This window comes from Orcinus orca, chromosome 16 (genome assembly GCF_937001465.1).
Source record: "Orcinus orca chromosome 16, mOrcOrc1.1, whole genome shotgun sequence".
Lineage (NCBI taxonomy): Eukaryota > Metazoa > Chordata > Mammalia > Artiodactyla > Delphinidae > Orcinus > Orcinus orca.
The window spans coordinates 39,587,647-39,611,189 of NC_064574.1; the positions used below are offsets into that span (position 1 = coordinate 39,587,647).

The 23,543-nt window shown below is 39.8% G+C and overlaps 1 long non-coding RNA gene across 4 annotated transcripts in view; it reads left to right on the plus strand.

Moving 5' to 3' along the window:
- LOC117203899 (uncharacterized) overlaps window positions 1-21,637 on the plus strand; it is a 398,345-nt gene extending 376,708 nt beyond the window's left edge. For 2 of the 4 annotated variants that reach the window (XR_007472134.1, XR_007472135.1), the window contains one exon: window positions 1,177-2,598. This is a non-coding gene — a long non-coding RNA (uncharacterized LOC117203899). Of the gene's footprint in view, window positions 1-1,176; window positions 2,600-17,862 lie in introns of those variants that run through there. The other 2 variants (XR_007472136.1, XR_007472133.1) reach the window with 2 other exon arrangements.
- Window positions 21,638-23,543: the final 1,906 nt, after the last annotated feature.

The following is a 23,543-nucleotide window of genomic DNA, read 5'->3' on the forward strand; positions in this document are numbered from 1 at the left end:
AAAAAAGGAAAGTGTTCTTGATGAAATGTTTAGAAACTACTGATCTGTTTCCATACTATAGTATTAACATCCAATTCAGTTTAAGCCTTTTCTCATTCAAGTTCATGGACACCCTCAAGTCTATCTGCAGACCCAGGTGATGCACAGATCCCAACCTGAGTCCCCTGTCTTAGGACTACAGCTGGCTCTGTTATCTGCCAAGGATCTTCCTCAATGCATGTTACCTGCCCTGTAACTCTACATGGTGCCATGTTTCATGCCTTCAGGCTTTTTCTCCCAGGGCTTCATCTACCTGTTGGGTCACCATCACAGCCTGGTCTCCATTGTCCTCTCTTGATGGCTTTCTATCACCTGTGGAGTCAGATGTCACATCCTCAACATGTCTTCCCTGACCTCTCTTTCTAAAGCGGCAACTTCCCCTACCTTTTCACTCTCTTTCCTTCTGCCCAAATTTACTTGTCTTTACAACTGCATTGAACTGTCTGAAGTAGATATCAAATGATGCACTTGTTTGTTGAAACTCTCTTGCACTAGCATAGAAAAGCCATGAATGCAAGGAACTTGTCTGTCTGTCTTTCTGCTGTATCTCCAGTGCCAGGCAATTCAATAACCATTTGTTATATATAGAAAACCTGTGATCCTACTCACAACTTCCTAGATGCCTGTCCGTTTTTTCTCTCATTGGCCACAGTGAGGGTTATTCATGTTCCATGTCATGCCAGGTCCTTCTTGTACAGGTCCCATTACAAAGCAATAGGGAGTTCAGCCTCCTTCCCTCCAAGAAAGGAAATTCTGACTCACACTCCTGCCTTGCTTTTTACCCATGGATGGCAGCACTCTGTCCAATAGGTAGACTCCCATTCATCTTATACAAATAGAGTGATGAAAATAGCAGCTTTGTTACATTGTTAAAAGGATGTCTGGCTCTGCCCACTGCCTCAGCACCCTATAGCTACCAATTAAGGGGAGAAAAAGACCCCTCAGATCTGAAACCCTGGGACTCTATATGCCCTAGTCTTGGTATAGAATTGTACTGAAATTACCCAAAATTAATTTTAAAATTATTCTATTTTATTCAATTTTAAAATTATTTCAATCCCTTACTCAAGTGTCAAGTCAAAACCCACTTTAAGCTCTTATTTTAAAAAGAAAAAATGTCTTTTCTTTCTTTTCTAGGTCTTGAAATTATATCGCTGCACCAGAATGCCTCTAAATTCTTCACCCATGAAACTGCCACAGACACTCAAGCTTACATGGAGCCTTCTCTTTTTTCCATCCCCTGCATCACACTGCCTAGCCCCGCCAGAAGAAGTCCCAGCCTGCCTTGCGCCTTGTATCAGTTATCTATTTTATCTATCTATCTATCATCCATCCATCCTTCCATCTATTATCTATTAGTTACAAACCACTTAGTAGCTTAAAACAATCATTTTCACATTCCAAAATATATGTCCCAAGATATTTATTAGCTTTAAAGGAAGAACAATAACATAAAAATGGAGAAATCAGAAAGAAACCACCTTGACCAGTAGATCAAGGTGAACAGCACTAGTAATAAGCCAACTTCAAATGCTGCACTTTCTGATATGATGGACGGAGAAGGGCTTCACATCATTCCTAAAATGCAAAATCTCAGCCAAACCCCAACTGAGGGACATTTTGCCAAATAACTGACCAGTCCTCTTCAAAATGTCAAAGTCATAAAAGATAAGGAATGACTGAGGAACTGCTATAGATTGGAGGAGACTGAGGGGACAAAAACTAAATGCAGTGTGGAAACTGACACCCTTTGATACAGGAAACAAAAAAGACACTAGTGGAAAAACTGGTGGGATTTGGTTAAGGTCTTCAGGTGACAGTATCAATTTCCTGGTTCTTATCACTGCACTACAGTGGCATACAATGATAAGATTAAGGGAAGCTCAGTAAGGGGTCTATGGACATTTTCTATATTATTTTAGCAACTTTTGTATAAATCTAAAATTAATTCAAAATAAAAAGTTAAAGAAAGACATGCAATGATTTATTATGTCTCACACTTCAGTGGGTTTCCTGGGTAATTCTTCTGTATCTCACCTGGGCTTTCACATGCAATGGCATTTATCTGATGGCTTGGTAATGACATTTATCTGATGGCTTTGCTGGGTGCTGGCTCATCTGGGACAGGGGACCACTGAGGATCTCCATCATGAGATGTTTTATCCGGGGCTGCTTCTCAATATTGTGGTCTCAGGAAACAGTTTCAAGAGGGCAAAGACTTAAGCTGTAAGCCTCCAAATGCCTACCCATGGCAATTGTATATCACTTCTACCTTATTCTGTTGGTCAAAACAAGTCCTGAGGCCAGACCAGATTCAAAGGATAGGAAAATAGACCTGCCCTTTAGAGAAGAGATCCCCTCAGTGGCTCAGTCACATTTCAAAGGGTCATGGACACAGGAAGGTGTAGTTCATTTAGGGACATTATTGTAAAAGTTTACAATGAGCCGCTTTTGGCAGTTCTAGGATATGCAGAGGGCCTGATGACCACGGCTGGGCGTCTCCATCTCCACTGCAGTCACGCCTCTCTTGCTGCAAACCCTGGGGAGTGTGGGCCTTCTCTCATCCTGAATCACCTTTCCTCATGCAAAAATTCTCATGGAATAAAAATAATCCCACTTATTATACATCTCATCAGAGAATATATTGTATGTGTGTGTATGCAAGTATATGTGGGGTGTGCTTTGTATTTTTAGGTTTGTTTTATTTTGTGGAAACAAAACTTGATTTTCTCACCATTGGTTAAATTCTACTCCCCAAACCTAAATTCTGTATTGATTCTAATACAGATGGTTCCTGTATGTGTGTAACAATGAAGGCTGGGGGTGGAGAGCAGGGAATGACAAGTTCACTATTTCACTACCCTATTCACTATGGATAACTCAAAAGAGAGGATAACTGAGCTGCCACCAAAACATTTATCCATTTAAGTGGCCCAGATTCCTTTTTTTCCCAAGGATTTTTTTGTGTTACATTCGGAAAATGTTTTGCTCTTTTTTTTTTTTTTTGGGGTATAGTTGATTTACATTGTTGTGTTAGTTTCAGATATACAGCAAAGTGAATCAGTTATACATATACATATATCCACTCTTTTTTAGATTCTTTTCCCATATAGGCCATTACAGAGTATTGAGTAGAGTTCCCTGTGCTATACAGCAGGTTCTTATTAGTTATCTATTTTATATACAGTAGTGTATATATGTCAATCCCAATCTCCCAATTTATCCCTGTCCCCCTTATCCTCTGGTAACCATAAGTTTGTTTTCTATATCCATGACTCTACTTCTGTTTTGTAAATAAGTTCATTTGTACCCTTTTCTTTAGATTCCACCTATAAGCGCTATTATATGATATCTGTCTTTCTCTGTCTGACTTGCTCCAATCAGTATGACAATCTCTAGGTCCATCCATGTTGCTGCAAATGGCATTATTTCGTTCTTTTTTATGGCTGAGTAATATTCCATTGTATATATGTACTACATCTTCTTTATCCATTCCTCTGTTGATGGACATTTAGGTTGCTTCCATGTCCTGGCTATTGTAAATAGTGCTGCAGTGAATATTGGGGCACAAAAACAGAAATATAGATCAGTGGAACAGTATAGAAAGCCCAGAGATAAACCCACAAGCCTATGATCACCTAATCTATGACAAAGAGGCAAGAATATACAATGGAGAAAAGACAGCCTCTTCAATAAGTGGTGCTAGGAAAACTGTACAGCTACATGTAAAAGAATGAAATTAGAACACTTCCTAACACCACACACAAAAATAAACTCAAAATGGATTAAAGACCTAAATGTAAAGCTGGACACTATAAAACTCTTAGAGGAAAACATAGGCAGAACACTCTTTGGCATAAATCGCAGCAAGATCTTTTTTGATCCACCTCCTAGAGTAGTGAAAAGAAAAAGAAAAAGAAACAAATGGGATCTAAGTAAATTTCAAAGCTTTTGCGCAGCAAAGGAAACCATAAACAAACTAAAAGACAACACTCACAATGGGAGAAAATATTTGCAGATGAAGCAACTGACAAGGGATTAACCTCCAAAATATACAAAACAGCTCACCCAGCTCAATATCAAAAAATAAATAAATTAATTAAATAACCCAATCAAAAAATGGGTGGAAGACCTAAATAGACATTTCTCCAAAGAAGACATACAGATGGCCCAAAAGCACATGAAAGGATGCTCAACATCACTAATTATTAGAGAAATGCAAATCAAAACTACAGTGAGGTATCACCTCACACCAGTCAGAATGGCCATCATCAAAAAATCTACAAACAATAAATGCTGAAGAGGGTGTGGAGAAAAGGGAACGCTCCTACACTGTTGGTGGGAATGTAAATTAGTGCAGCCACTACGGAGAACAGTATGGAGGTTCCTTAAAAAACTAAAAATAGAGTTGTATATGATATATGATCCAGCAATCCCACTCCTGGGCATATACCCAGAGAAAACCATAATTTGAAAAGAAAATGTTTTGCTTTAGGTAAAATCAAAGGAAGGATAAAATCATCTAGTAACTGAACAGGAAAATGGAAATCAATAGTTTTCTATAGGACAAGGAGGAAATCAATAAAAATTGGAAAGAGAACTCATTATCTATGTTCAGAGTAATCAGAATTGAGAAGAAAATCGACCATTGCTTAACTGACAAGGGCAAATTATATGTCTTACAGATAAGATCGTTATTTTTGATTTGATGCATAAAGGGGTATTACACTCAGAGCTTCCAATTATGAGTCCTGATGGAAAATGGCATCAACACACACTTTATTTTAATCGAATTTGGTGTTCAAGTAGAAAATAAGAGTGAATTCTATCAAAAAACCTGAATATTTTGTCTATCTGAGCCCAATAACAAGGCTAATGCATTTTCTCTTGTTACGGTATGTTTTGATGTTGCTGAAAAACAGGCTCTGTTTGTCCTTACTTCCATACAAATGGAACAGCAGTTTCTACTTTGGTCTAAGTCTCCCCAAGAGTTAATGTATCAGGAATTTTGCATGGTCTGCCTCATCTGTCTTCCAGACACAGAATGACAAAAAGTGAAGTCACAGACAACCAATGGGGCCCCAAGCAGGTCTGTGCTCTTAATTACTTTTGAAACTTTGAAATCAGGATAACCTTTCCAAGGAGAAGTATCCCTCATTTTAACTTATGTTAATATTATTCCAAGATAACACACTTCATTTATGTCCTTCACCTGAAAAACTGAAACCCTTTGATACAGGAAATGAAAAAAGCCCTCTGCTTTCATTCCAGGAACAGGGGGATGGGGATAGTGTCATTTCTGCAAACTGCTCATGCAGTGAAAAGTTATAGTGTAAAGATGTAAATGATTTTGATGAAGTAAAACTCTTGATGCCTGGGTGTATAGATTTGAACATCATAAAGTGTGTGTGTGTGTGTGTGTGTACGCTACAATTAAGGAAAATAAATAAATAAACACAATGAAAAACTGGCACCAACAAACACTGTGGGGAGATGGCAGGACCAGTCTTTGACCAAATAGAAATAAAAAGATTGTCAAGTGGAAACAATGGGGAAATTAGTGTAGGAAGATCTAGGTCCACCATTCTTTTTATAACCTGGGTATTTTCACTTCATTGAGCCTTGTTTTCATTTCTGTAAAAGTGGGGATAAAAATGTTGATACTTATATTTTATTAGAAAGGCCAAAATAAATACTATATGTGTGTTGTATGTGAAACTATTTCTATTTTTACATTGAATGTCGAATAATATGAGAAGCCTTTTCTTCTGCCATTAGGGCTCCCTAGTTTGCCTCTATGTGTTTCTAGAGTCTCATATTTTATTCTTCATTCTGTTGTGGAGGCTTCCTTCAGTGTGAGGAATTAAGACTGTCTTGAATTACAGAAAAGGTTTTATAGACAAAGCATGATTAAAAACTAAAATGGGGCTTCCCTGGTGGCGCAGTGGTTGGGAGTCCGCCTGCCGATGTAGGGTACACGGGTTCGTGCCCCGGTCCGGGAAGATCCCGCATGCCGCGGAGTGGCTGGGCCCGTGAGACATGGCCGCTGAGCCTGCGCATCCGGAGCCTGTGCTCTGCAACGGGAGAGGCCACAACAGTGAGAGGCCCGCGTACTGCAAAAAAAAAAAAAAAACTAAAGTGACTTAAAAAAATATTTACACCGGAAATTTACCATACAAAGCATATTCCTCTCTTGGAAAACCAGACACAGAGTTTGGTGAGCTGCCAACCTTTAACAACTTGAAAATTTCAACTTTCAGAGTAGAATTCTCATCTATGGCTTGGTCTTTCAATAAACATTTATTGAGGGTCTGAAGCTATATCAAAAGAAGTTTGTGATTGGAATACAATGAAACTGATTTTTCTAATTGGACTGGTAAATTTAATCCAAAGCCAACTCCAGACTAAGGGAAAACTAACATTTATTGCATGCCTGGTATGTTCCAAACATCATTCTGGGAAATTCTTTCAAAAGTCCATCATCCCTACTTGCTGGTGACACTCAGTGATTTTCATAAGACCACATTACTAGGATGTGGCAGAAGCAGATCCAATCTCAAGTCCCACTGATATCAAATTGAAAGGCCATGTCCTTCCAGTTATAAGAGTTGCATAGCCCTAGGGGTTTCAAACGTTTTGTAGGAAATGGCAATAACATTGAATATTTACATAACTTCCCAAGGGAACTACTTATATATAAAGAAGCATATAAGGGACTAGTAAGTTTAGAATCACTTACCAGAGCACATCTGTCTTGATAAGTGCACCTTGTATGTCCATGCAGTAAGAAGACCAATTTCCATTCTGACAAAGGCAGCAAATTCTAACCGAGGGATGATGAGATGAGATTCACAATGGATTACCCAATGGGAATCACCAACTAGTGGCTTCAAGGTGATGGGATCACAAACTCTAAAACACCTCAAACCCATGATTGTTTGCCATGTTAGTGATTTGACTTGTGTGACTGCTAAATCCTTGCTCCAAAGTGACACTACCCTGTAAACCCTCTTTGTTGTAATGCAGAGTTTCCTGGCAAAAGCACAAAATCTCCAAACAGGTGATGTGTTCCTTTGAGCTTTTGTAGCACTGTCCACACTAACACCCACTCAGCCAGCCCCCCTACCATGGCCTCTCTTACCACAATATTTAGGTTCAGGAATCATGCTGTGTGGGTTGACAGATCACATTGCTGGAGGAGTAGCAGACGATTTGGGTGAAATAGCTTTAATTGACAGAACCATTACAGACACAAAGAACTCAGTCAGCTAAACAATATTAAGATTAGACTTTGCCTTTCATTGGAGCACTTCCCTATAGGAAATGAGTTTCATCAGTCATTTTTTGTCAAAGTCAGGGACAGCCATTTTGTCAACTAGACATGTTTATTTAATAAGCAGCATGGTGTTGCCTCATAATCACTGGAAAACACAAGCACTGTCGCTAAGCCCCTTGCCTACTTCCCTCAATTGTGTATTGTTACACAATACTTGTAGCCAACTCTTTCAATTAGGGAGTTTTGAAATAGAAAGCAGCAGCCCCGTGGTGCTGAGGACAGGATTGGTATACATCTTGGCATTGGGTCCATAGCAACCAATCAGCAAACACCCATTGAGTAGATTCTATCAGCAAACTCTTTCCTCTGTTCTGAGGGCAATAGGAAAAAGAATGCCACATGTCTACATAGGCAACATTCTTAGAATAAAATTGGGGACAAAATGACAATAGTCACTATTTATTATAAATTCACTACTGAAATTCTTGCATTTAATCCTCGCAATATAGCTATGAAACTGTGTTATTATGCCCCCTTTTTAGATGAGTTTTACAGGAGGTAAGGAATATGCAGCATCACACAGTAAGTAATGAATGCAAGATTTGAACCCACCTTTAACCAGACACAAATCTTAATTTTTATCTATTATACTATAATTTTGATAACAATGCAAGAAAAATTTTAAAATTAACAAATAAGAAATAAGATCAGTAAGGGAGATAAATATCAATGCAGTACTACAGTACAAAAAAAAAATGTATTTACCAATACCAGAAATGTGGGAAAATAATAAGGGCTGCTAGAGTTTGAGGAAGTGTCTGAGCCAGTGTTGAAGGAGGTCATCAAGAAGATGGGATGTCTGGTTGACCCCATGATCTGGTCCCGGGCAATTGCCCTCTCCAACAGTGGTTATTTGTAAACTTTTTAATGATGGCCATTCTGAGCAGTGTGAGGTGGTACCTCACAGTAGTTGTGATTTGCATTTCTCTGATAATTAGCGATGATGAGCACCTTTTCATGTGCCTCTTGTCCATCTGTATGTCTTCTTTGGAGAAATGTCTATTTGTCTTCTGCCCATTTTTTGATTGGGTAGTTTGGTTTTTTTTGTTATTAAGTTGTATGAACTGTTTTTATATTTTGGAAATTAAGCCCTTCTTTGTCAATTCCTTGGCAAATATTTTCTCCCAGCCCATAGGTTGTCTTTTCATTTTGTTTATGGTTTCCTTTGCTGTGCAAATGCTTATAAGTTTGATTAGGTCCCATTTGTTTATTTTTGCTTTTATTTCTATGGCCTTGGGAGACTGACCTAAGAAAACTTTGGTAGGATTTATGTCAGAGGATGTTTTGCCTATGTTCTCTTCTAGGAGTTTTATGGTGTCATGTCATATTTAAGTCTTCATGGAGACTCCGCATCTTCTGTCCTTAGAATGCACACTCTACCCATTGTTTCCTCAGTGGGACCCGTTTTCAAGGACACAGTCTTGAATGAGTAAGGTGTTCTTGATATCATCTAGATAGGATACTTGACTGAACCCAGTCATGGCCTCTATGTAAACTTTTAAGGGTCTGGTGGGCAGGTGCAGAGATCTATTTGTTTTGTGGCCACCCAAATTAAGCTTCATCTGTAACTTCCTTTGTGTATTCATCCTGCCACCTGCCAGTCTGCAGTGGTCTGACTCTTTCTTCCTCTCTCCTTGCCTTCTGTGTACTGAGGCCTGTTTGCAAATCAACAGCCAGACTCTAGAGATAGAGGTAACAGGGTGCTGATAAGAGTTCCTATGTTTAACCGAAATCATAATTTACCATTCATCACTTTTCACACTTTAATTTGCAGGCAACGTTTTTTGTCATGAATTAAATGACATTATCACTTTTCTTTCTTTCAACAGATCCGCAATGTATAGAAGCATGAGTGCTGACCTGTTTTAGTGCCATGTCCTGTCATTGACCCAGCCATTGCCCTCTTTAGTCCCACTTTATTCTTCTTTTTCTTTATTTGATAAAGGAATAGCCTAGACAATGTAACGCACAACTTTCAAAGGCTGGGCTAGCGTATGTTAAGCTTCCTGGATGCCAAGGGTTGTGCCAAATCCCCCACAAACACCATCCCAGTGAATTTTCTCAGTGGCCCATTCTCTTTATTTTCCAAATTAAAAAAGTAAAAATGGAACACCTGTTAAGCCCTTAGAAGATTAAGAGGGAAGTTTGCTTCCAAAGTTTCCTTCCCTGACACATGTGAACCTTGTCTCAGAAATGGGCTGGAAACACTTCATTTGTGGTGCCAGAGAGAAAGAACACACTCACTTTCAGATTCACATATAAGGCCATTCCCATTCTGCTCCACACCCTTCATTTTCTAGAAAAAGCCTTGACCACACCCTTCCACCAGTTAAATAGTGGCCAGCCCATGTGCTGGTTTGGAGAGACAAAGCAGTGAGAAATCTTGCCATATTTTGTTTCTCTGCAGTTCCAATCCCCCTTGGATTACTATAGTTATGGCTGACCAAACTTATTCCTCTTACGCTTTCAAGTACTCCAGTGTATTCCCAACACCCTATGAGTTTCTTTGGGGTAGAAACTATGTCTTATTAATTTGCACTCCCCTAGCTCCTAGTTTAATGTCTGGCACATACTCTATATACAATAAATATCTGGTGAAATGATCTTGATTCTATAAAACTTCTACCTGATTTGAGTGCTTAAAATTACTTAACATGGGGCAAGGACTTTCATTTTACAGTGAAAGATAAAGCTTAGAGGAAATGATTATCACGAAAGTCAGGGTATTTGTTACCTTTAAGGGGAGGCAAGAACTCCAACTGGCAAGGGGCACACAGGGGAGGCAAGAACTCCAACTGGCAAGGGGCACACAGGGGGCCTTTGAGGTGCCAGTAATATTTTATTTCTTGATTTGTATAGTGGATACACAAATGTTTAATTGCTAATTATTCCTTAGATTTTTGCAAACACGTTTCTGTATGCATTATGAACCTTATGAAATATGACGTACGTGTACAAAACTGATGCAACAAACAGAAAAGTGCTTGCACATTTTAAGAAAAATAATAAACCAAACACTTGTGTAACTACTAAACCTCTTGTGTTACCACCAAGCTAAAAAGAAAAATGAAAAAAAATGACAATTAAAATACACCCTGGTGAAATAACAGTGTGCCTTAAATTCCTATGTCAATGCCCATGATACTTTCTTGTGAGCACAAAGAAGGGAGGGACACTGCAGAGATGGAGAAAAAGCATCAATAGTGAGATTGAAGGATGATACAAAGCAGTTCTTGGTACACAGGTTTGGGGAGCAGATACTGTTACCGAAACTCAGGTCTGGTAGCTTGCTGCTCGAAAGCCAGTACTAGAGAGGTAACGTTGATGGAAAGAAAAGTTTGCTTTATTCTGGAGGCTGGCAACCAGGGGAGAAGGTGGACTCATGTCCAAAGGGCAACTCTCCACTTCTGAGCAGTGAGCAAGAGCTTTTAAAGGTGAGTTTCAGGGAGGAATAGGAGAAAGGAGGGCTACATGCAGAAACAGCACAGTCAGCTCTGACAGTCATCTTGAAATTGGTCATGTGGTGGTCTGATCAGCATCATCTTGATTGTTTTAAGTACAGTTAATCTTCAGTTCCAGGGTTGGTTTGTTCCTGTTTCTTTGAGGCCAGTTCTCAGAACCGTGGCAGTTTATGTCATGGTTACAGTCTGGTCATCACACAGTTAACTTCTTCCACCTGGTGGGGGTTTCAGTCTCTACAAAACAGCTCACAGGATATGGCTCAGAATATTCTCTGTAGCCCTTGAGGAGGAACTAAATGTCCTTGACTTTGTTTAATGACTAAACTATTATTATTTGGTCTTGTTTGATTGCTTTCCTTTGCTTCTGCATTTTTATTCTTTGGCTAAAGTTTTTCTACAAACAAAAGGCTGGCTGAGGACAACAGGGAGGGTGTTCTGCCCTGGGAAGGCCCCATAGGGTCTTGCTCTGTTTCAATACTCTGTTCATATGAAACATGGAGAGATATGTTTCCCACTCAGCAGGATAGCTGCTCTCTCCTCATAATGGAAAAAAGAGAATGGAAGTCAAATTTGGGGGGCGAGGGGTGTTGATGGATGAGGGTGTTGTTGGTAGGCCTGTTGATTACAGTGCAAAATTATGGATCTCCCAGATTAAGACTTTGTTGCCCAAATAAGGCTATAGTATTACTTAAAGAAATGATAGGAAGTGAATTCTTGGCAGGTGCTACACAAGAATTATTGAGGTATTGATCATCTTAAAAGGTTACTATGTTTATAAATCAAACATGATATATCACCATGGATCAGAGGATGCTAACTGGTATTACAAAATGGCATCAGTGAACTGTGGTGGCTTGACATTTGTCTTTTTGTTCTTCTGTATGAATTAGTTTATGTGACAGGCTGTGATTGTGAAGGTCTGAGCTTTGGAGTGAAGCAAGGTAAACAGCTGTCTTGCAGTAATAAAATGTTCACCCCTATTTGCTGAACGAATCCTTCCTGGAAGCTGACACTTCTGAGTGGGAAGGTATTCCATTTGGAAAGTTAATGGTTAAGCACTTTTTCACCAGTGAGTCAAGACCCATGATTGGGGATATTATTATCCCCTGTATAGAATTTGTTCTGTGTTCCCATGTTTAAATTCAGAAAGCCAATGGAACAGAAACATAGAATTAACCTGATTGCAGCAGAAAGCATTCCTGAGTGAAAACCTCTCATTCTCCTGGTTGGTCTTAATGGGAAATCAAATGTGATTTGTGTTGTGTGGGGATGATTACTGATGGGTAATTATTCTAAAATATCTCTTTTCAAATCCTTTGCATGACAATCAAGGAAGAATGTGAGAGGTTAGGCATTACATTACCAGAGTTATCAGCAGCATATAATTTCTTAATTATGCAGAAAAACGAATAGCAAATACCTGCTGAAGGAATTCCTGTATTTTCTTTGTGAAATGAAGTTGGAGAGCACACGGACCCCCGACCCTTATTAGAGACAACCTGTGGTTTGAAAGACAAGAGCGAAGATTCTTTCTTTGTTCTAATCACTGTGTGACTGAACCTCAGTTTCCTCATCTCTAAAATGAGAATAGTCAAAAAAGAAAAACAGCCCTTTCTTCTCAGGGTTGATGTGTGAGTTACTTTCAGGACTAGTACAAGCTGCTTCTTGTGATGTCTGGTATATATATGTATATAAAATACAAGACCTCAACAAACGGTAGCTTTTGTTAGGGCTGTTTTTATTACTATCAGCATGAATATTACTGTTACTCCTTATACTAGCTTTGATCAAAGCTGCACTTGATTCAGGTAGAAATCAATTTAATTGAGATGAATATCACTTCATATTTCATTTCATTTTAGAATTAAATCATGTACACAGAAGTGAAAACGAACATGGGTCACTGAGATAAGTATCTTAAAGATGAGGAGAGAGGGTCTGTCACCACTTTTCCCTAAGAGGATCTCTTATTTGACTTGGGCTGACTTGTTTCTCAACTTTCCTTTCGAGCGGCACATGGTGTTTGAATGCGGCAACCACCTTAAAATGAATTAACATATTTACGTACAAGTTCCAACGCTGCATCCTCTAATTTTGGGGGGAAAATATGTACAGTTTTGATCTATTATGAAGGCTTGTCAAGAACAGATGAAGGGTTGAGAATTACTATTTATGTTAATTTCTTCTCAAAGTGGAAAGCGTGCTTCACCACTTTGCGTCCTTTCCTAACTGCTCCCACAGAACCAGGATTCTGAAGGAGACCTTCAGCACTCAGTGACGTGGATCTCCAGCTTTTTGGAGTCAAATTTATGGGCAGTGACAAGACAGCAATTTATGTACATGGTCCTATTGCTATGTTTGATTAGTGGAGGGGAATAGCTAATGAAAAAGATGTTTTGTATAATGAGGAGAACACAGGCTGGAACACATTTTTAGCTGATTATGTGATCTCTCCTCCACTCCTTCCCACCCCAGAAAGCTGCATAGAACCCAGTGTGGAAAAAATGGCATCTGTCAGCTTCTTTATCTCCAGGGTATGGGGATCTGTAGTCTCCCATGGTAAATGCCTGGTGTTTGAGGTTACCAAGTCATCATAAAAGTGTCACCATTTACAATTTGCAAAAGCAGCCATGCCGGCCCTCCTCCACTGGAAGAATACCTTCACATCTCACAGTAGCTGGTAATGAGCTGTGGCTGTAAGAGCAAGGGGAGCCAGCTTGAGAATGGGATGTGGTAGTGTTGTCCACAGCAAAACTGATGATGAATTCATGATGTCTTATGGAAAAATAGTTGAGCCCCGAAGGATGGTCCGCATCATGATTTTTGACAACCTGAAAGTAATTCTTTGTAAGTAACATAGTTTCAGATGTATGCCACTCTGGAAACATATTAAATATTAATTAATTTAATTAATACTAGAAAAAAGAAGTGGACATTTGGCAACACGTAAGAGAAAATCATGCTAGAAAACTGAATTTCAACTAGTTCAATAAAATGCATTATGGTATAGATATCTTACATAAATAAGCATTCACTAGAGCATTACTTAGAAACACTGAGCTCCAGTACCAATTATCTGGAAAATTAGCTCAGGAGGGATGACAACATGTTAGTACATATGCCTCCATGGTGAAATACCTTCTGCTCTATATGTACATTGCAATTACAGCTTAAATCAGAAAGTGGTTCTTTGGTGACTTCAAATATATATACTGGATCAAGAAAACTTTTGGAAACAGATGACTACTGTACATTTACTGCATCCTGAGTTTCTACAGTTCTCCTATGCCTGGAAGAAAGGAAATAGTTTTGGATGTAGATGTCTCATAAACTTCTATTCAAAGTGGAAGTTCAAATGTTGTGAGAAAGCTTGATAACATTTTTCAGTAGTGCTGGGAAAACCATTTGTTCATTTATTCCAGATGCAGAAATCTGACCCATTTTTTTTCCTCTCAATTTTCTCCTGTTTTGACATTGTCTTGCAGAGGTCAAGGTCAGCATAAAGGGCAAAGTAATCCTCTGTATCTATTGCAACTCTGCAAATTGAAGGTTGTTGGAAATGTATTGGTTTTGAGTGTTACAAAAGAACTGTGACATGTATACCCACTCTCATATCCATTGAAGGAGAAAGATGAATATGTGAGTCCTTGAATATGAGAGTCCTTGGTGGAAAATGAGTGGGCACAGTGACTTCAGCCCCTCCAGGTTAATGTCTCTCTTTCATTTCTAGGTCAAATCAAGCAGGATTGCAAAAGTTCATTGCTTCAATTTTTTCCAAGGTCACCAGGGCTGTGAGTAATCAGGAAATATCAGCCACTCCTGGAGATATGTTGTTAAGTTGGCTTTGCCCAATAGATCTTGTCAGGGATAGGTTCTTCTTCTGTGAGACATACATGACATTCACAATACAACACTTCAACAAAGATTGATTCACGATGATAAGTACAGGTGGCTGTAACAGACAGCACTCACATGACCATGATTCTTTGAACCCTTGGAAGAATGAACATTCATGACTTTGCATATGATCTTGCAGTAGGACGTATGCATGACGGTACTTTGTGCCTCTTCCTTTGGCAAAGGGTTTATACTCTTACTTTTGGGTGGTGCTGCAATTCTATTTTCCTATTCTCTGATAAGGACAATGTATACAGAACTGCTTAAGTGAATTCCCAAAGGAAACTTTATTTCCCACTTATGGTCTACCACTTGTGTCTACCATGTTCCTTCTCTTTCTTTAGGCTTTTCCTCCTCCTCTTGGCTACAATGGATCCAATTTCCATCTATGATATCCCTTTAACTTGACTTAAGTTCTTGTTTCTCAAGTGGCTCAATTAGGAATCTAAGATGGCAGCCCTGGTGAAGGCTGCAAGGGAGAGGAAGAGGAGAGGACTTTATGATGAAAACCACGCACACAGACATGGGGCACAGACTTGGCTCAACTTGTAGCCCTAGGGCTTACTATCAGTGTGACCTGGGGCTACTGGCTTGATCAACAGGCGTCTCCATTGCCTTTCATAGGAATCTGAGGGTAAAATACCTTCCTCACTGTAAACTCCAAAGGAAGTGGAGACTTATGAGGACTCAGAGTAGTCAGTGTTTGACTGAGTGAGTGCATTTAATTGATCTCCACCTTTTTCCTTTCTTGTTTCTCCTGCCTCGTGTCACTCTCCCAGGACTGGATTTGAGAAACAACACCAAATTTCCTGCTTCTGCTCAGAAAATGTGTTGCCCTTTCATTATATATGGCCTTACCCTTTACGGCCCTCCGATAATCTTTTCTTAGTGGCCCTTAGGGAAAAAAAACAAAAGAAAAGGAGTGGGGAAATGGGAGAGACCCATCACTCTGTTCATTTTTCCAATGTGGACAGCTAATGGTTTTACACATTAGAAATTACCCTTTGTTTCAATTACTACACAAACAATAATGAATACCATTAATAATACTGTTGCAATTACCTATATCACTATTACTAGTTTTAGAATTTTGTGAGCAATTACTTTGTGCCAGACATTATACCCAGCACTTCATATAGAAGCAAAGCTGAATGGCGGACCCAAAGCCCCCTGGGAGGCAGCGTGCTGAAAACCTCCCTCTCTGGAGGCTCTCAGTTTTCCTTCACCATATCATCCCCATTGTTGATATAAGAAAACTGAAGTTGAACTCAGGAGGACAGGCGTATAGAGGAAAGTCTGTAACATTTCTATTGATCCAGGAGGCATAACTCTGGTCAGAGCAATGGATGGTAGGTGAACCGTAACCCTCAGAAGGAGAGAAACAACAACTAGAACCCAACTAGCCTGAGCAAAGCCCTAGGCATTGCTCTGAACCCAAGGTCTCTCTTGCTCTCTGCTGTTTCATCTGTGCTGTGACAGCTATCAAATCCTCATCGTCACACATAGAACTTGGAGCAACACAGGGCCTGGCATGTGACAGAGGAGAACTTGAAGCTAGAACCCTAAATGATTTAATCATAAAGATTGAGGAGGGGGGATGAATAGTTCAGTTCACTGATGTGGTTAGTATCCTAGGGATATTATGGGTTGTCTAGAAATCTGGGGTCTAGTGAATGTTGTCTACAAAAAATGTGCAGATTTGCAAACAGCAAACTTACAAGCAGAATTTTTAAACTTTTTTTATTGAAGTATAGTTGGTTTATAATGTTGTGTTCAATTCTGCTGTACTGCAAAGTGATTCAGTTATACACGTATATATACATTCTTTTCATATTCTTTTCCATTATGCTTTATCATAGGATATTGAATATAGGTCCCTGTGCTATACAATAGGACCTTGTTGTTTATCCATTCTATATATAATATAATAGAATAAATCCAGGCAGACTTTTGAAATATGACATTTGAGAACTGCTTGTGTCCTTTCTATTTTTTTTTTTGAGATATAAAATTTGTTTTATTTTCACTTGTATAATTTGGTTCTGTAAAAGGAGAAGTGGACGCTGAAAACATTAATTCTTCTGCCAGTCTGGCCATATGGCAGCAGGGATCATACCCTTTCAGTACCAACCATAGAGGCTAGTGTTATGTTTAATGGATTGTTGAAACTTTAGAGCAGGATTTTCAAACATTAGTGTGCATTAGAATCCTCCTAAATCTTGTTGAAACTGATCCCTGTGTTCTCCTCCTAGAGGAGGTGGTGTGGTAGGTCTAGGATGATGCTTATGATTCTGAATTCTAAATGAGTTCCCAGGTAATGCTGATGTTGCTGGTCTTTGGACTACACCTTGAATAAACACTGTCATAGAATGCTACTCAAGTGTGCAAATTTCATCTTCACCTTGTTCTGGAAGATTCCAGTCTCAGTTACACTGTATTGTTTGGGCAGAGAGACCTAGCAGATTGCATATCACACCCACCACCCAAGCCCTCCAGGCCTCAGTAAGACCCTCTGGCAGTTCTTAGATATCTACTATTCTTAGACTACAAAGCCAATGTGACGTGAGAGGCAGGCACACTTGGGACCTCTGAACAGGCTTGCTCAACACCCCTGGGATTAAGAGAGAAAGGAGGTGTGTCCGGACTACCAAATCCTGAAAGTGGTTACGTGTGTTTTGCAAGGGGGCACAAGGTATCAAAAAATGACAGGCCTCCTTGGTCTCACCCAATATAATTTCTTTCTGGTTTACAACGTTAGTCATGCACGCTGGCTAAATTAAAGCTGTGTAAGTCACAGACATCTTTCAGATTTGACTGGAAATTCAATCATACCCTCACTGATTCACAGCTCCATTCTGGGCCTGGCTCTGTAGGTTGCTAAATGTATTGAAACACTTATGGAAGGGGAGGGGGGGTAAGGCAAGGGGGGATGGTCATGGAGGTCAGATAAGTTTTGGGTAAATACTTTAGATTCTCTGTTTCCTTACCTGAGAAATAGCAATGTCAATGATATTTACTTCACAGAGTTCTTGTAAGGATGGCAGGTAAGCATGTCTAAAAGCAGTCAGTATGAGGTCTAGAACATAATAATGCTTAATTGACATTAGTTTTCTTTCTTATTTTTCTTAGTGTCTCCTGCCTATAAAGCTGGGAGAGTATGGAGACTGGAGGAAGAAAATAAATATTAGGTTCTTAGAAATACCAAAATTGTTGGTCTCCTGGCACACACCTGAATTAGATTTATTCTATTCTTTAAAGGTTAGTGGAACTCCAGGGACTGGCCTAGAAACCTAACAACTACTGGTGACAGAAAATCTATAAAATGGCATCATGTTCTCAAAGTAGAAGACTAACCTTGGGTTTTAAAGATAAGAGGTAGAATATGGATGGTAAATATTCATATAAAGCCTCTAGTGATTGACAGTGGACTCTAACAGTACCTAAAAATCCATATTAAGGTGTGAATTGCACATAATTGAGTGATTACAGGTCTGGCATAATGCTGGATATGGAAAAGCAATGGAACTGGGGCTCAGTTTTAATTTCAGCTCTGCCCCTAACCAGCCTAGAGACCTTGGGAAAGTCATTTAACCTCCTCCTAGCACACACGCATCATCATCATCATCATCATCATCATCATCATCAACGTCATCATCATCATCAACATCATCATCATCATCATCATTATCATCATCATCATCAACGTCATCATCATCATCATCATCATAATTATCATCAACATCAACATCATCATCATTGTCATCATCAAGGCTATACTTTGGATGCTAAATATCTCCATGCCGAGAAGCACTTCAAAGACAAAACCTGGGGGGGATAAAGCTTTGCTGTTGGGGTGCTTATCTTTATGATTGCAGGCAGCAACTCTGAAGAGAGAATATTGCTGAAAATCTCAAAAATTACCTCGTTTCGAGGCTTCTTGCCTCACAGTGGGACATTAGAAGGTGGGTAGTCCCTGGATCCTCCCTGGAGGTCAGATCCCCAGTATATTAGTACCATGAAACTGAGGCTTTATATGCCTGGTCACTGCCATCTCCCCACTATTGGCACAGTGTCTACCATGTTGTAAGGACTCAATCAGTATTTGCAGACTGAGTGAGGAAAATGGATGAATGACAAACAATTGAGGTAAGCCAGCCTCAAGAAGGCTGTCCCAGAGAGCTTACACAAATCAAATTGTGAAAATTTCCACCTTTCCTGATTCTACATAGACATGGCCCCAATTTCTGCCAGTGCCTGAAAGATAATTACAATAATCATTCATATCTCCTTGTGGAAATAAGGTATAACATTCATACTTTCCCAAGGTGTATTATCATACATACTTCATTTTGGAAAAATTGATAAGGAAAATTAGCAGCTGCACCATAAGCCTAATGAGAAATATAGGCAAAGCATTTGAAGTCATGGAACATGAGACATTTTTTTCCATTATGATCAATTAAAGGTATATAGTATCGATAGAAGGCCATGCATGGAACCACACTCCACATCAAATCACACCTATCACCATGTTTTATTCAAAATGATCTTTTTTATTCCTTTATTAATTCAGTTACTTTGCCTTTAAAAAATATACCTTGAGAGAAAATTATATGCATGATATTATGATAAATAGCCTGGTGATAGATAATGTATAAGGTATTTTCTACCTACAAGAACTGGACAGACAGTGGGGATATAGACAAATGCACACAGATCTACACTGGAGGTTCTGATGGTGCCCATCCTAAGTAAGGAGAGTCCTAATAACAAAGCTTTCTGAAATGTGCAAATAAAGATTAAAGAGCTAGAATGGTGGGTCGTGGATGATTGGGGAGGTGAAAAAGTATGTTATAATAAAGAGATCAAAGTTAAGGTAGAATATATATGGAGAATGTGGGGTCACTTTAGTCCAAGAATCATGATGTGGAGAGGGTCATGGGTCACCCAGAGATGTGGCATTTGCAGTGATGAATATTAATGGTAGCTGTTATGTACAATAAAAGGAGCACTAGTTTTGGAATTTAAAGATGTACATTGGAACCCCAACTCTGCCACTTACCAGACAACTAACCTTGAGCCTAATCTACAAGCCTCAGTTTTCCCATCTACAAAATAGGTTTACAGGTATCGATCTCAGAGGGATCTTCAGAGGAACCAATGTGGTAACGTATGAAGCAAGAAACACTTTTTTCAGCACACTGGGCAGAAAGCAAGTCTCAGCCTGCTCTAGCACACGAATTTTAGCTTACATTTGGAAGCTAAAATGAAGGCACAGTGAAACTGACAGGTTTGCCTGAGGCATTTGGTTGAATCGGTTTTGACAATGTTGAGTCAATGACTCTACCCCTCCCCAAAAGTTCTGCAGGACAGATAATCAGGAAGCCAAGTAATCCTCACATCCATTCTTGCCCTGTTTCAACACAGTGTGTTTACCTTCCATTTGAATAGCTAACCTGCTCAATGTGGAGAACTGAATCAGATAATGCCGCCCATGTTATTTTTATTTTTGGACCAATTCATTTTGGCTGGAGATGTTGAGAAAAGAAAGCAAACAACTGCCGAATTTCCACTTAGCTTGGTGTAAATCTACACACAGATGCTAGCTCTGAGTGAGGGCGAATGGGGGAGGAGGGGTATTGTTAATGGATGAGAAATTTTCTAGGAGAAGAGGCAGGAGTCTCCTGGGTTGTCCTATTCTTGGAGAATTTCCACCGTGCACAATCAGAAAATATGTGCTGTGTCTGTGCTTCCTATATAAGTCAGGATGCTATTATTTGCAAGCGCGTGGGATTCAGTTCCACTGCTGGCACCTAAATGACCTCTGATACTGGATCACACTTTTCCTCACCATCTAATGCTAACGATAACAACATCTACCAGCTAAGGCCCTTTATTTTACAGTTCACAAATATTTACTTAAATATTCATTTGAGTCCCCTAAGAACCACAGAAGGTTGGCATTGTTGTTTTCACTTTACAAATGAGGAAGAGGTTTAGTGAGGATGGAGGAAAATAGGGAAGCGAAAGAATATAAATCAAGGGTGCAAAAAGGAGGGCTGGATCCTAGAAGTGAAGGAGACCATGAGAAGTCAGACAGTCCAGTGACAGGCTGTGCCTCCTTGGCCATGCATTGTGTGGTAGGTTCTAAGTTTGGGGTATGTTCCTTCTTCCTTGATGACCGCAATCAAAGCTCAAAGGTTCATGCAATTTTGAATTGGTTAGAAAATGGCTGAGTTTGGGGTTCTACACCCTACCACCTCCCTGTCCCACCATCCTGGGGACCTTACTTCTCTTATCTAAACCAGAGCCATCTTCCCCAAATCACACCCTCTGATATAAGAGGGGCAAGGAGATATGGTGGTGCATCAGAGAACATTTTGACTGCAGAAAAAGAAGAACAAGAGCAAGGAGTGGTGATGGGACCAAAAATAAACCAAAAACAAGGTGTCAGGAACTGGTCAGATGATAATCTATTGCTGCTCAAATGCATGTCCCGTGAATAAATGTGTTGCAATGTATACGCTACTCCTTAATGACTCTACGTCCTTCCACATCGACTTGTTCCTTGAGTTCTTCTGATAGCTTCAAAATGTTTAAAAAACCAATTATCCTTCTTTAAACACCAAGGATAGATGGATTCCAGGAAAGTGCTGACTGAGCAGGATCTAAAGCGGGTAAATAATAACCTACCATTCATTCATTGTCTTTGCATTAATCTTCATGGCATAGATTTAACTTTAAGCTCATGTTTCTCACTCAGAATGTTTAATGATGATGAGTGTCTTGTCCTTCTGCATCCTCACTTCACTTTTGTCCTCTCTGTCCTCTGGTTACCAGATAAACTTAAGGTAGATAGGAGGGACCATCCTACAGATCTTTATGGCAGAATCGGTTTAGGTATTCAAATCTGTCTGCTCAGGCTGCCCGAACAAAATACCAGAGACTAAACGGCTTTAACTTAAATAACGGAAATTTATATTCCCACAGTTCTGGAGGCTCGAAGTCCAAGATCAAGGTGCCAGCAGGGTTGGTTTCTGGTGAGACCTCTTTTCCTGCTTGCAGAGAACCTCCTTCTCTTCTTGCTGTGTCCTCACATGTCCTTTCCTCTGTGAAGAGAGCAAGATCTCTGGTATCTTTTCCTTATAAGAACACCAGTTCTATAGGGTTAAGGTCCCACCCTTATGACCTCATTTAACCTTAATTACCTACTTTAAGGCCCTATCTTCAAATACAATTCCGTGGGGGGTTAGTTCTTCAACATATGGATTTGGGGGGCCACAATTATTCAGTCCATAACACCATATGAAGACAAAAACATGACCCACACCCACCCTTTACTGAATATTCCATCTCAAAGAATGTCAACACAAGTGTCCCTTTCCCCCTTACCACCACTCTCCCCTTTCCACCTCAGTTTTTCACTGAATTCCAATCCCTCTTCCGAAGTCCCTACCAGCCTTTTTAAATCTGCAGTAGCCCAGAGGTAGTTGTTCCCTTGTGCCGACCCAAGAAGCCATCCTGGAGTGAAGTGAGGACCACTTGGTGACCTGAGGAGAAAACACAAGAGTTTCAAAGCTCTCTGTGTTTGGGGTTTGGGTATTTATCATCTTCCTTATTCATTAAAAAAGAAGAGAGAGAGAGAGATAAAGGCAAAACGGGATCACTGGGTGTGCAGTGAAATGGGTCCAGACACCATGGGGAGGGACAGGGTGGGAGGGGTTGGGTGGCCACAGGGGTGTGAGGGTGTGAGGAAGCTTCATCTTAGGCTGTGGTCCAGAGGCCAGGATCGAGATGGACAACACGCCTTTTCCAGGGAAAGGGAGAGAAGCCCACGAGCAAAACCATTTTCTCCTGAGGAGGGAAGAGGGAGCTCACAGAGTGGAGGGAAGCCAGGGGCTCAGGCAAGAGCAGCGGGGCCCCAGTGAAAACCTGCAGATGTTGGCTGCTGCATTGGTTTTCATCTACCCTTGTATCAGTCCAAGTCCAAATCCTATCCATAAGGACTCACACAGTCTCTGCTGTGTGGCTCTCTAATTTCTAGCTCACACTATGCTTTAGACAAAGAAAGCAGAGAAATTATGTGATAGAAAAATCTTCTGTCTCTCTCTGGTGATACGGATTACAGACCTCAAAATCCTCCTTTCTTCATTTAACCTTGGCGTGATAAAGAAAAATGTTGTCTTTAGAAAATGACTGGAGAAGATTGTGACACAAGAATTCCAGAAACATCTGGTTTTCATTTAATCTTGTGTTCTCATCCCAATTCTACCACGTTGCAGTGATCAGGATGTCTTGGAAACCTTTTTAAAATGGCAGCATTTATTATTTAACATCTTTTCTAAAATGCATGACTCTATTTTGGGCAAATAATGAAATCTTTGATCATTTATGTACACATGGACGCCCAGAATCCATCCTGCTGAACGCCGTTCTTATATAATACTGTGATCATAAATAAAATAAATGCAGCATTTAAGCTGCAAGTACATGCCTGCTCAGGCACAGCGTTTCCTTCTGTTTTTGTACAAAATCCTTTATATAGTTTTATTCAATTACCGACTTATTTAGGATAGATTTTTCTAAATTAGAGAACAACAAATTTTGGTGGAGAGCTCTGGATTTTTTGCTAAGAAAATGTTGATTATGTTGTGTCACTTTGGTACACTTTTTTCTACCAACTCCTCCATCATCACTTTACTTCAGGGCATCACTCTTGGTTAGATCTCCTTCTACCCCTCTGGATGCTCCTTGTCAATCCCTTTTGCTCTGTTGCCTTGTCTCCCTGACCTGCAAATGCAGGAGTCTCC